Source organism: Macaca fascicularis, chromosome 1 (assembly GCF_037993035.2).
Source record: "Macaca fascicularis isolate 582-1 chromosome 1, T2T-MFA8v1.1".
In the NCBI taxonomy this organism is placed as follows: Eukaryota; Metazoa; Chordata; class Mammalia; order Primates; family Cercopithecidae; genus Macaca; species Macaca fascicularis.
The window spans coordinates 100,983,336-100,997,456 of record NC_088375.1 but is presented as its reverse complement, the minus strand read 5'-3'; the positions used below and the strand labels follow the sequence as shown (position 1 = coordinate 100,997,456).

Genomic DNA, 14,121 nt, shown 5'->3' with positions numbered 1-14,121 from the left:
AGACTGCCCCTGCCCCTGTGAGCCTAGGGCCTCTCCCCTCTGTGTGCCCTCTGCAGCCTGCCCTGTCAAATGCCCATCTCCCCAGCCTGCCCAGAGAGTGGGGGGGTTGCCTCCTGCCCATCCCCCCTGGCCCAGGGCCCACTCCCCCGTGCTCTCTGGGCCCTCCGGACACTGGGGCAAAGGGGGGGTGGTGGGGGAGGCTCTGAAAGCAGGTGACTGTTTGGGGGAACTAGGGGACAGAGCCCCCATTGTGCCTGCCCCGGAGCCGCCTCAATGGAGCTCCCTGGCACAAAGGGGCTTTGACAATGGGCAGGACATTAGTATGCAGAGCCAGCCCCTCGGCCCTCTCCCTGTCCCACAGCCCAGGGGCGGGAGCTGGGGGACTGCTGGTAGAGGGTAAGGGGGGCCCAGAACTGAGACTGAGGCGATCTTGGCCCACAGGGGCTCCCCTGGGGGCACTGCCCAGGAGACAGGGGAGGAGACTAGACTAGGGCCTCCAAACCTGCCACTCGCCAGAAAGGACTTTCCAAATGGAAAAAGCCACAGGGACTGGTAGGAGTGGAGGGGGAGGGGCTGCGGGATGCCAGGCCCCTTGGTCCCAGGCTGGGCTCTAGAAAGAAGTGGGTGGGCAGTCTGAGTCCTCCCACGTTTTGCCTCAGTTTTACCATCTATGCAAAGGAATTGTGTGGGCAGGAGAAGAAAAACGGAGTAATACATAGCAAGTTGTCCAACCCCAGCAGAAAGGGCATGTGCTCAGGGTTTGGGATCTTTGGGGTTCTACTTACTTGGGGTGCCACCTTCTTTGAGATCTCCATCTGCTGTGGTTCTGGAGGCTGAAGAAGCTACTACAGGGGAAGCAGGGGTTAGGGACAAGAGTCACCTCCCACCTGTGCTCTTCCAGGGAATTCAGCCTGAACTAATGAAGGTGGTGCTGGAAACCCAGCTCAGGGCAATTTGGTTGAAGGATCAATGAGCCAGGACTAGCTCTTCCCAGTATGTGTCTATCTCCCCATCTGCCTCCTCCTGTTCTGTAGTCTGTGGGGAGAGGCTTCCCTTCTCCTGCCCAGGGAACCCAAGCAGGCACCCCTATCCTCATTAATGCCCTTAGCACCACCAACTGCCCTTTTCAAGGCACCATGCTGTGATTTGTGGGGCCTCAGCACAAAGGGCAGGGCCAGAAGGTGCGATCTGGGGAGAGGCTCCTGGGCCTTGGGTGGTGGGACAGCTGAGAGGAGGGCAGTGAGCGGAACTGAGCACCTCATGAAAAGCAGGGTCGCCCAATCACAGACTTCCTGCGAGCCCCAGGAAGAGAAGGCCGGGGGCATTTTGCAGAACTGCTCCCCACAAGGAAAGTCAAAACAATCTCTGGCCTTGAGAATGTCTTCCTGGCTTTCTTTCTCCTCTTTTCAGTTGCTGTCAGTGTCGGAAGTTCTCCCTGCTATCTGCCCTCAAGGCTTCCCACTGTACTGCCCTGGTCCTGGGCTCACCTGAGATTGCTGGGAAAAGAAAGGTAAGGTCTGCTTCCTTCCCCGTCTCAGGACCCTACTCCTCCACTCTCCACAAAAAAATTCTGGCGGGGAGAGCAGAGATAGAGCTAGGCTTTAGAACTCCTGGGTTCAGGGCCCAGCAACCCTGTCCACCCTCTCTGGGAACTTGCACAAGTCACTTTCGCTCTCTGGGCTGAGCTCGTCCGTGTAGCATTGGATGGATCTCCTCTGCAGCTCCCTGTCTTCAGGACAATGCGCAGTGGATTCAGGGGCAAGACTCCGGAATGTAATGACATCTCATATCATTGAGCACTACACTGAGCCCTTTCCTATTAGGTCATTTAATTCTCAGCAACTCTAAAAGTGGGTGCTTTTTAAAGCCCCACTTTACAGATGAGAAAACTGAAGCACAGAGATATTAATAATTTGCCCAAGGCCACGTAGCTGGTGAGTAGTAGAACAGAGGTAGAACTTACATGATGGTTCACTACCCCATAATACCTCCCTAGTGAGAACATTCGAAAGACCATGGCAGCTGAAGGAAATCAGCCAGGACATTCAAATTGGCCCAGGTTTTTGAAACTGTCTTCTGAGGTTCCTCTAGACTAGCAGTTCTCAAAGTATGCTCCCTGGACCCTTTTGAAGGGTTCCTGAGGGTTCCTGAGACCCTTCTGGAGACTCTACAAAGTCAAACCTGTCTTCGTAATAACGCTAACAATACAGTATTTGCCCTTTTCACTTTCATTATTTCATAGTGTTCAGCAGAGTTTTCCAGAAGCTACATGACATATGATATTGCAACATACTAAATGCAGCAGCAGATGAGAAACCAACTGTCTTTGATTAAGCCAAACATTTAAAAAGATTTGTGAAAATATAAGACAATGTCACTCTTCTTATTAATTTTTTGTGTGTTTACTTTGGAAAATACAGCTGTTTTTCATTAAAAATACATCATTTTGTTAACATGCAATAGTTAATAATTATTTCATGTGTCCCAGTGTTCATTTCTAACATAGTACATATTCATAAATAGAACCCACACAAACCAAAGCTCTTTGGAGTCTTCAGTAATTTTTTAGAATGTAAAGTGGTCCTGAAGTCAAAAAGTTTAAGAACCAGTGCTCTAGACTTTAACACACTCACCCTCCCCTCTTACCAGTTGCCCATATCTTTTTTATCACAGGGTCAACCAGGAGGTTTAGACATGTGGAGAAGGAGTGTGCCTGGCTCTACCATTTGGAACTGGGATCAGAGGTGGAGCTGAGGAGGCTGGTCCAGGGAGAATGCCACACTAAGAGGTCAGACCTATACCCCACTTGGGAGGTGACCCCACGTGTCTCCCACCTTGCAAGCCCCTGCTCAGAGGCACGCTCAGGACAATGGGGCTGCCTCAGACTAGACTCTGAACCTTTATCCCCCTTTTTCACTCCAGACGCTGCTGCTGACAAGCCCAGCATCGGGCTGGAGTCAGAGCGCCGTGGCGAGGGGAGAAAGGCTGTCTGGGGCCTACAGACCTGCATTTGTGTGGGGGGGGGGGGGGTGGGTGGAGCAACAATGCTTAAAAGACTATAAATTGGGTGTTCTAAGGCTTGTAATCTTAGGGTGAAGCCTTGTCTACAGGATGGGGTCGTTGGTAGGAGAGGGGTTTCTCTTGAGGTCTCCTATAGAATTAGATAGTAGGATCCTATACACAACCTGCTGCGGGATGCTCACATCACCCTCCAAAGTCAGGCTCCTCCCCCAAGAATAAGCAATCAGAAATGTGTCCTACCTAGAGTCAAATGGACAGTAGCTACTTTGTGTCTTAGAAGCCAGGCCCTTTGCTGGGTGCCAGAGGGTCCAGAGAGAGAAGAGATGCTTTTGCCAATCTGACAGAGACACAGACCCTACCCCAGAGGAAACCCCCGGCTAATGAGGGAGACAAGATGTCTCCTCCAACATCGCCATGCATGGGGAACCCTGGGCCGAGTCGCAGATGCAAGTGACAAGCAAGATGGCAGGGCAGAGAGGGAAACAGGAGAATAGAGGTCTGCAGGAGGGGTGAGACTTGGAATGGCCTTTGTGAGGGCCCAGAGTGCGGGGAGGAGCATGGCTCAGAGACTGCCTGGGATATGCTCCCCAGGAACAGGGTCTGAGGAGTGCAGTTCACAAGATGTGGGGCTGGAGGGGATGGGAGAAAGACATAAAGTCTCTTGAAGACCGTGATTGGGAAATTTTTATCCAGTGCCAATGGATGTGTCTGGGTAGGGAAAAGACAAGATAAAACTGATGCTTCATAATGATAATTCCAGTGATAATTTCGTTATAGGGTACAGGGAAGGAATCGAGGAGAGAGGGGGCTGGAGTCAGAGAGGTCATTAAGGAGGCTGCTGTGGGCATCCAGGCTGATGGGATGAACAGGCCAATCAGGAGACACAAGAAGAGGAGGGCATATAAATCTGAGAGAAGTTGTGGGGGCAAACCTGGGCTGGGAGAGGGAGAGGCAGGATGAGGAAGAAAAGAGTGATAGGCAGGGCCATGGCAGTAGGAATGAGATGTGGGGGTTGTCTTTGACCGACAGAAGTCTTTGACAGAAGTCTTTGACTGAAAGAGAAGTTGCTGAGAATGGGAAAAGAGACTATTTGGTGAAAGCTCAACAGCTCAGTTCTCATTTATTGAATCTGAAGACAGGACATCTGCTTGGCAAAAACTTGTGGAAAACAGGGGCTGTCGGTGTGGAGACCCCACCTCAAGCAAGGCCCAGCCTATTGGAATCAAGGGAGGAACTTCATCTGAAACTACTTGATACTTCTTCTCCCTTTTCAAACTCCAGAAGGGTGGGAAGAAAAAACCTAGGACAGAATCTCAAAACAAAACCAAACCCACAACGAAGGGCTGGGACAAAGCCTAGGAACCAGGAAAGATGACAGAGTAGAAAACGTTAGAGTGGTAGGAGAAATGTAATGGCCCACAACTCCACTTTTTACAGACTAAGGACCATTCCAAGCCCTTTATAATAGTCACTGTGCATCCTCACAGCAGTTATGAGCCCTATTGTGAGGATGAGACTTCTTTAGCTACTAAGTGGTAAACTAGGACTGAATCCCACAAAGTCGGACTCCAAGGCTGTGCTCTTAACCATAGTGCCTGCTGTCTCTCAGAGCGGAAAGTAACCCTGGAACAGCAAGAGAGAGGTGCAACAGTCACCCAGGAGAGGCCCCTGACAGTTGTCACAATAATCCCTGTGCTCTGAGCTCCATCACTCCTCTTGGAAGCTTTAAGGATGGGCTTCTTTGTTTGGGGATTCAGTTGGTGGGTTTTGTTTTGGTTTGGTTTGGTTTCTTGGTCCAGAAAGTGGTCTCTCTTTCCTTCCCAGTCTCCATTTCAAATGTCTTTCCTTTTCTGGGATGTGCTTCCTGAGATCTAACCTAAGTCCTTCCAGCTACAGCCACAATCCTTTCCCCAGGTCTTCTGCCGTCGGAAAAGTTGCACAATGGCCACGTATACTCTTGCTGTGCTGCACCTTGTTGGAGGCTGGAGGTCTGATTCAGTCCCCTCTAGCTCCTGCTTCTCCAACCTCCTTCTCCATGCCACAAAGTTCTGTTCTTACTTCTCTCTCACATTCCAGAGCCAGTCCCTCCCTTCCCCCACTACCTCAAATCCAGGCTCCAAGCTGGCAGACACCCACGGGAGGGCATTTCCCACAATCCCTTTCTCTTTGCCCTTTCAAGGTTCTGATGGGGGAGGGGAGGAAGAGGGGCCACCAGATGCACTCTCTCCATAAAGAATGGTGGCAAACATGTAGGCTAAACTCAGAAGAGGGAAGAAAAGCATTGAACTCAGCCTGCCAGAGTCTGAGGTGACGTGGCAAACTCTCATTCCCAGGAGCTGCCCAGCCAACCACCCATCACTGGGTGCTAGAACACTTAGATTTTAAATCTCCCTTTCCTCTCCAATCTTTCTGTAGTTTCTTCTCAATGATGTGCCTTGGCTGATTCCTTCTCTGCCCCCTTCCAGGGCCCCACTGCTATCCTGGACAGTTTGGCCTCAGCCTGGACAGTAGCACTGACCAGTCAGGCAAGAGAAGAATCTAGGCCGAGGAAGGGAGGGAGAGTGGAGGTTTTCTTCTTCCGTCCTAAATAACCTGTGGCAGGAAAGTTTAGGGACTCCATTGCCCAGTGTCTCTTTTCCTCCTGACCAATGGCAGGAGGCTCGGCCTATCTTTCCATCTTGTGTGCAGAAACCAAGCATTTTACTAGGAGGCTCAGGAGTATCCTTTGAGGAAACGGATCTTTCTGCATGACCCACCCGCTAGAGCTTTAAATGCCCATCCCACCAATCACAGAATGACTCCAGAGGACTTCATCTGAGCCCACTGTGATCCAAGTGTCCCAGCCTCTCTGGTCCCCAGGAAGGTCAAGGGAAGGAAGGTCCCTGGGTCCTCTGCCAGTCACTTCCTTGTAGCTCACGCCAACCAAGCTGGAGCTGTAAATGAGCTTATGCACAGTGATGCAGGTGGGAGGGAGCTAGAATGTGGTTCCATGGGGCATATGGAGGAGGTGGGGGATACCAACGTGCAGATCACTAATCCCCTCACACAAACATATGCACCCATAGACTGGATGTGGGTCAGATGTTGGGGGAGACGGATTTTTTTTTCCTCAGGGTAAGGGATAGCAGAGGGGTTCTGCATTAGAGCCACAGAGGGACTGGAACCATAACCCTGCTACCCCTGCCACTCCCATTCCCCACCCACCCTCCATCAGTGGAGTCATTGCCATTTGATATCCGCTGAGACAACTTGGCTGCTCAGGCTCTGGCTGGGGGGTGGGGGGATGGCTCAGAAAACAGCAGCTCCTTTCAGGACCCAGGTTGGCAAGGGCTTTGGGAGGCTGGACTGGCCCAGATCACCCCCCAACACACTCTCCCTCCCTTCCTCCCTTGCCACCACCACCAAAGGACTTGGGGGAGGCAGCGGGGAAAGGAGTTGGCACTGCCTGGGCCGTGCCTATTGCCTCCGCAATCTAGCCCTGGACCCTCTCCCTGGCATGATGCCTTCCGTCCCCCTCCTCCCTCATTTCTTCCTCCCTAAAGAACCAGTTATGAGTCAGGATGCCTGGTTCCTTACAAACTTGGTCCCCCATACCCAGTCTACCCCCAGAGAAATGTACAAGCCCTACCACTTGGCACAGGATGGTACCCACCATCATGCCAGGAATATGTTCAAAAATCCTTGGAGATTAGGGAGAGAGTTTCAGGATGAAACTAAATTGAACTCAGTGGCGGCTGCTCACCCCTCCTGGGGCTGATTTCATGACAACCACTCCAGGCCCTCCTCAGCACCCTTAAACAAGGCCATCTCTCACACGGGGGCCCTAAATCTCCTGTCATTATCTCCCTCTCACCCAGACAGCCTAAAGCAATCCCAGTGGGGAGAAAAGAAATTCAAACACCACAGCAAGAGCAGACTGGCCAAACATCTTTAGTCAGAATTTGTATTGGTAAGCAACAGAAGCAGGCTTTAAGCACTGACTTATTTGGGGTCCAAATCTGCACCAGCTTCTTCACCATCTCCACTTCCCCATCTGCCTCACTCTGCCTGGGGCACTCACTGGAATTAAACCTCAAGACACCAGAACCCACCCCCACTTTTTCCCAGTGTTGTCCTTCTACCCATTCCTGGTAGAAGGATTCTTTTTTCTCCTCCCCCAAATCAGGAAGTTCCATCCTTCATGTCTTCCGTAACACAGGTGCCCCAGGTTAGTTCTGGTGAGAGGAGGGATGGAATGGGAAGGGGCATCTCCGTCTGGAGGGTGAGTTTATAGAACCCAATCTGCCCTTCTCACTCTAGCAGAAGTGGCCTCGCTCCTTTCCTTCTGGAAATCTCAGTCTGAAACAGCTGGGGTGAGGGTGAGGGGCAATGAGGAGGGATGTCTTAAAATGGGAGCCACTCAGAATGGAAGGAAGAGATTGGGTGGGCAGGGGTCTGGAGCACACCAGGCTTTGGTGTCTCCCCGGTCTAAGCTGCCAGTATCTGTTTCTCTCCCCATGTAGGAACTAGCGATCATGGGTGTCACTATGTGATTGTCACTGTATGGGGAGTGGGGGAGGGGCTGGGGATGGGAGTAACCTGTCCATATGGGGAGGAAGGCGCACTGTCTGCTGTGCCTGTGTATGGGGCGCCAGGTGATGTGTGATTGTCACTGTATTAACTAGAGGAGCGGGGATGCAACTGGTGGTCTGCCCAGTGGGAGGGGGCATCGGGAAAGCCCCTTCCTTAGATGAAAGGGCTGAGGTGACCAGCCTGGCTAGTGTCCTCGTGGGGAGCCCTTCCCAGGAGGCTCAGTTTGGGACTGCCCAAGGCGGGAGGCAGGAGAACAAGACGGTACCGCTGAGGCCAGGCAGGGTAGGGACTGAGGAGCTGGGACCCCGATGTCTCTGGAGAGTTAGGGGGACAGGACCCGGCCGGGGCGGCAGAACTCCTTCATCAGGGCCAGGGTCTTACCTTGGGTCCGAGGTGGAGTGGCCCCTTGGATGGGCCGCGGGGCAGCGGGACAGATGGACTGACGGGGCGGACAGGAGTAAGGAGCAGAGCTGTGCGACGGTCCTGGCCAGGACTCTTAAACCCGGAGCTGGGATCAGATAAGGGCTTGTCCAGGGGCCGGGGCCGGGGTCGGGCCGGCCGGGGGCAGAGCTGGGCCGGGCCGGGCCGCCCCCTCCCTCCGCAGCGCCGGAGCCAAACTTTGTGTGAATGGAGGGGCCCGGAGGGGGGCCGGGCAGGCGGGGGCGTGGGGCTCCGGACGGACCAATGGGAGAGTGGAGCGCCAGGCTCGAGCCGCCGGGATTGGAGGGGCTTGGGCAGGGGGCGGGGCGTGCGGGGCAAGGAAGCGGAGACCCAGACAGCTGCAGGCGCAGAGAGAAATACCCAAAGACAGAGACCCAGACAGACCCGGGGAGAAAGAGAGATGAAGAGACGATACGCGACGCGATAGGAGCTGAGCTGGCAGGGTGACAGGGGAAGGGAGAAGGAAGAAAAGGGAGGCGGTCTTGTCAGAGATGGGTTACGAGAGCTGGAGCCGGGGGGCGGGACTGGGGCCGAGTTAATGAAGTGGAAATGAATTCAGTACCCGCCCAGTGGCCCTGCAGGCAGCGCCGAAGGCGGCGCCTGGAAGTGAGATTGGGGCGGAGTAGGCCTGGGCTCCCTGGGCCACAGGACTGTATCTTTGGGCACAATTCCCGTGTTGTTCACCGTTTCCTAAGTCCCAGGTGCGGTGCTGGGTGCGAGATGCATAGCACACCTTGCCCACCTGCAGCGGCTTTCTCTGCAAGGAAAGATAAGGCCGGAACCCGCAGCTAAGTGCGGGAGGTACTGAAGGCTGCGAAAGGGAGAGGTCATTCTGCTCAAAGGGCTCCTAGCAGATGTGGGAGGAAAGAGGTAATATCTGATTAAGGTCCCAAAGGAAGCAGAAGATTCAGGTGCTGAGAGATGGTCCCCAGGACTCTGTTCCATTTAAGGCAGAGGGAACGTCCTGGGGAGACGTGAAAATACAAGTTCACTTGGGAAACAGCATCAAACTGTCCCATTTACTAGATTAGAGTGCAGGGTGATGGTTCTCAACCCTTTCATCACCAAAGACTTCTTTAATTTCCTGAATCTATGTTTTGAGAGGTTTTAATTCACCCCCACCCCCAGCATTTATTAAAGAAGAATATAATTATTTCCTCATTCCTGATCATCATAAGCATTTAACTGCTAATCAATAACCAGTGTTACCATACTGAGTTGCTATAAATTCAGGTAAAAAAGGAAAGAAACTAGGAATGTAGCTTAGTTTAACCGCTAAAAGTCATAAGATAAGTAAATGTCCATTCAAGTAGCCTCATTGGAGAAGCTGGAAGGACTGGACTAAAGGTTAGGCACCATAGGCAGTGTTTGTGTTAGGGGAGCACCTGGAAAAAACACAGAGTTGTGCTGATTTGTGGTCAGGCCAGAGTTTCTGTAGGCAATGGAGAGCAATTGAAGGTTCTTGGGAAGGACGGGGTAGGAGAAAGCTATGGAATTTTAGGAAAATTAATCTGGAGGTGACAAAATAGTTTGAACCAAGGGGTTATAGTAGGCAAGTAGACTAGATAGAAAACAATTGCAAAAATATAAGCATGAAGAGATGAGAGCCCAAGTCGGCGTGGCAGTGGTGAAAAGTGGAACACAGAAAATGAATTGGAGTACAGAAAAACCAAAAGAAAATGAAAAATCTTTGAAGCCAACTGGACATGATGAGCAAAAGAGGGAAGCTGCAGAGATCATACTAGAGTCTCAAGTCAAGTGATCAGAACTGCGAGGTCATTCATGGGCATAGGGGAACCTGCGGGGTGGATCACACCTGGTGAGGAGATTGAGGTGGGGAAAGAGGAAGTGATGAGTTCAGAGCTGGAAGCTGTGGAGAGAGGTCAGAACCAGAGAGAGAAAGGAGGTCACTGCTGCCAGGGCAGGGTGAGTTGAAGCCATGAGAACAGAGTAGCTCCCAACAAATACTGCACAGAGAAATGAGAGCCTGGCACAGAGAGTGAGGAATACCTATGTTTAGGGGATGGGAAGAAGAAGGACCCCCAAAGAGTGAAAGAGAATCCACCAGACAGGCAGGAAGGAGACAAAGAAAGTGAGATGTCATGGATCCAAGGAAGGAGAAACTGTTAAGGAGGAGGTTCTAACAGTGCCAACAGGTACAGAGAGAAGAGGCATTGGGCTTGGCAGTGACAAAGTCTCTAGTGACATTTGAGAGCAATTTCAGAAGAGTGAGCAAGGTGGGAACCAGATTACAAGTTACCACTAGAAAGTGAGAAACTGTCAGCAAGTATAGGTTACACTTTTGAGAACTCTACTCACAGAGAGGAGAGAAATAGAAACCAGACAATGTACTAGAAACAGGCCAGGCACAGTGGCTCATGCCTGTAATCCCAGCACTTTAGGAGGCCGAGACAGGTGGATCACCTGAGGTCAGGAGTTTAAGACCAGCCTGGCCAACATGGCAAAACCCCATCTCTAGTAAAAATACAAAAATTAGCCAGGCATGGTGGTGCGCGCCTATAATCCCAGCTACTTGGGAGATTGAGGCATGTGAATCACTTGAACCTGGGAGGCAGAGGTTGCAGTGAGCCGAGAACATACCACTGCACTCCAGCCTGGGGGACAGAGCAAGACTCTATCTCCAAAAACAAAACAAAATGAAATAAAAAAAAAAAAAAAACAAAAAAAGAAAAAAGAAACAGTCTTCCAGTTTTTCTTTTTCACACTCCCAATACCCTCTCTTCCTAAGTCAATGTGGATGAGGGGCTGTGGTGAGATGGTCTGAGGGCCAGCTTGCAAGGCTGATATAAGAACTTTAAGTTACCAAAAATAGGACATCCAAAAGATCCTTAAGGGGGCCACAGTCTTGACATTCAAAGACAGAGAGGACTTAGGCAGGGGTGTCCAATCTTTTGGCTTCCCTGGGCCACACTGGAAGAAGAATTGTCTTGGGCCACACATAAAATACACTAACACTAACAGTAGCTGATGAGCTTTTAAAAAAAATCACAAAAAGAGCCCTCATAATGTTTTAAGAAAGTTTACAAATTTGTGTTGGGCCTCATTCAAAGCCATCCTGGGCTGCATGCAGCCCACAGGCTGAGGGTTGGACAAGCTTGGCTTGGAGGCTCTGGTGGAACTCCAAAATAAACATGAAGAACACCAGAGAAGAGAAAGCAAGGGGACCGTAATGATTTATGGAATCATTAACAGACATTTATTGTGCACTTATTATTTTTCCAAAAATGTTATCCATGCATTTAGCTTCAACTACCACCCATGTGTCAATATGTCCAGCCCACCCAGATATCCATTTCAAACTCAACATATTTAAAGTAGAACATGTCACCTTGCTCACAAGAGTGATCCTCTTCATTTATTCCCTACCGTGGTAGATACACTATCATCACCCAACCAGAAACATGGCAGCCATCCTAGATTCTTCAATCTTCCTCACCTCATCTCCTTTATTGAATCAATGCATCTGTGTTCTAAATAGCCTCAATATTGTCCCCTTCCTCTCTATTCCATTACCATTGCTGTAGTCTAAGACACCATTACCTCTCACCAGGTAATAAGTTTGCATCTTTGATCCTGCTCAAATTTCATGCTGGATTGTAATCCCCAGTGCTGGACATGAGCCTGGTGGGAGCTGTTTTGATCTTGGGGGCAGGTCCCTCAACAGCTTGGTGCTATCTTTATGATAGTGAGTTCTCGTGAGATCTGGTCATTTAAAAGTATGTGGCAGGCTGGGCGCGGTGGCTGAAGCCCGTAATCCCAGCACTTTGGGAGGCCGAGATGGGCGGATCACGAGGTCAGGAGATCGAGACCATCCTGGCTAACACGGTGAAACCCTGTCTCTACTAAAAAATACAAACAACTAGCAGGGCGAGGTGGTGGGCGCCTGTAGTCCCAGCTACTCGGGAGGCTGAGGCAGGAGAATGGCGTAAACCCGGGAGGCAGAGTTTGCAGTGAGCTGAGATCCGGCCACTGCACTCCAGCCTGGGTGACAGAGCGAGACTCCGTCTCAAAAAAAAGTATGTGGCAACACCCCTCATCATCAACTCTCTGTTGCTCCTGCTCTTGCCATGTGATGTGCCTGCTCCTGCTTTGCCTTCCACCGTAAAAGCTTCCTGAGGTCTCCCGAGAAGCTGAGCAGATGTCAGCACCATGCTTCCCGTAAAGCCTGCAGAACTGTGAGCCAATTAAACCTCTTTTCTTTATAAATTACCCAGTGTCTGTTGTTTTTGTTGTTGTTGTTGTTTTAATTTTTAATCTTTTTTTTTTTTTTTTTTTTGAGACAGGGTTTCACTCTGTCCCCCGGGCTGGAGTGCCGTGGTGTGATCACAGCTCACTGCAACCCTGAACTCCTGTGCTCAAGCAGCCTTCCTGCCTCAACCTCAAACATAGCTGGAACTACAGGTGTTCGCCATTACACCCAGCTATTTTTTTTTTTTTAATTTTCAGTAGAGACGAAAAATCGCTATGTTGATGAGGATGGTCTTGAACTTGTGAGCTCAAGCAATCCTCCCACCTCAGCCTCCCGAAATGCTGGGATTACAGGCTTGAGCCACCATGTGCTGTCTCGGGTATGTCTTTATAGCAACTCAAGAACTGCCTAATACACCAGGGCTACTGCAGCAGCCTTCTAACTAGTTTTCCTACCTCCAGTCTTCCTCCACTCTAATAATTCTTTGGATTATGAATTTCTTTATTTAAAAGTAATTAAGCACCAGTAAAATACATCTCTCTGGAACACACGTCTGACCATATCACTTCCAAGTTTTAAAACCTTCAGCAACTGCCAACTATCTATAAGTAAAGTCCAAGTTCCTTACCCTGGAAGAGAAGGCTTATTATAACCTGGACCTGGTGCCATTCCAGCCTCATCTTCTTCCACTGCCCCTACACACCCAAAGCTACAGCGACTTCTTTTAATACTCAAGGTTCAGCCTTATGTTCTCTTTCTGTGTCTTGCCCCTTGATCCTTTGTCATTTACATAGCTCCAACTATTGTCCCTGAGTGAAGCCCAAATCTCTATCTTCAATCCTACACTCTCTTTGGAGCTCCATATTTCTAGTTGCTTGCAGGGAATTTCCATCCTGACTTGACGGGCCCCAAACTGAACTCAGTAACTTCCTCCCCAAAGGTGGAAGTGCTCGGTGACTTCCTTAGTTCTGTGTTACTCCTGGTCGATTAGAATAAGTGACCTTTACTCTTCACCCTTGCCTTGGGCCCATTCCTGGACATGTCAATTAAGCCAACAAATGCTGTCAAGTCTCCCTTTCTTTCATCTGTTTGCAATGTCCTTTTTCATTCATATGACCACTACCAGGATCAGAAAGATCAGTACAGCCCAGGACCTGACCCATCCTTCACCTTTCTCTCCAGTCTCAAAGGAAGAGGCAACATGTTTTCATCACGTCGGTCCCTGTGCCCTTGTTTTAAAACCCCAAACAGGTGCCTCTTGCTTACAGGTCACAGTGAAGGAGGTCTTCACCACAGAAGACCTAGAAAAAAAAAAAAGATAAAAAACGTGGCAGGCCCCCAAACTGAACTCGGCATCTTCCTCTCCAAGGCTGGAAGTGCTCATGACTTCCTTAATTCCGTGTTACTTCTGGTCAATCAGACTAAAAAACTACAAGTGATCTGCAGAAGTGTCATCTACTAACAATCACAGTGAGGATAGAGTGGGGTGGGACTGGGCAGTTAGAAAGACTTTATAAGTCCTTGAGCAGCAGGGGTGGGAGCTTGTGGAAAAGTACACAGGTAGCTTCAACAGCACTGTAATGTTCTGACTTTAAAAGAGTGATTTAAATTGAGTTTTTGTTCTTAAATTATGTTTTATAACATATAGACATATATCCACCATCTATATTCTTTTGTACATATCAAATGTCAGGTTTTCATTTTTAAATTTGTTTGCAAAAGAGAAGTCCTAGAACAGTCTCTAGGAGCCCAGTAGGGAATCGGTAATAAGGGGCATAGGACATTAATATTTGTGAGTGTTTACTATGTCAGATAGATCAGGAGATGAGGAAACAAATTCTCAGGAGTTAAGTGGTTTGCCTCTGGTAACATAGCTG

At 50.0% G+C, this 14,121-nt stretch overlaps 2 protein-coding genes across 5 annotated transcripts in view; one reads left to right on the top strand and one right to left on the bottom strand.

The window, feature by feature from the left end:
• The window catches only part of KCNJ10 (potassium inwardly rectifying channel subfamily J member 10), a 31,987-nt gene extending 23,765 nt beyond the window's left edge, over positions 1 to 8,222 (bottom strand). The window contains exon 1 of the mRNA XM_005541273.5: positions 7,975 to 8,222. The gene's annotated coding sequence lies outside the window, so the exon portion shown is untranslated. The remainder of the gene's footprint in view (positions 1 to 7,974) is intronic.
• The window catches only part of KCNJ9 (potassium inwardly rectifying channel subfamily J member 9), a 63,035-nt gene that overhangs the window by 30,031 nt on the left and 18,883 nt on the right, over positions 1 to 14,121 (top strand). For 2 of the 4 annotated variants that reach the window (XM_065543767.2, XM_074039568.1), the window contains exons 1-3: positions 410 to 552; positions 1,411 to 1,510; positions 2,674 to 2,788. The gene's annotated coding sequence lies outside the window, so the exon portion shown is untranslated. Of the gene's footprint in view, positions 1 to 409; positions 553 to 1,410; positions 1,511 to 2,673; positions 2,789 to 14,121 lie in introns of those variants that run through there. The other 2 variants (XM_065543773.2, XM_074039572.1) reach the window with 1 other exon arrangement.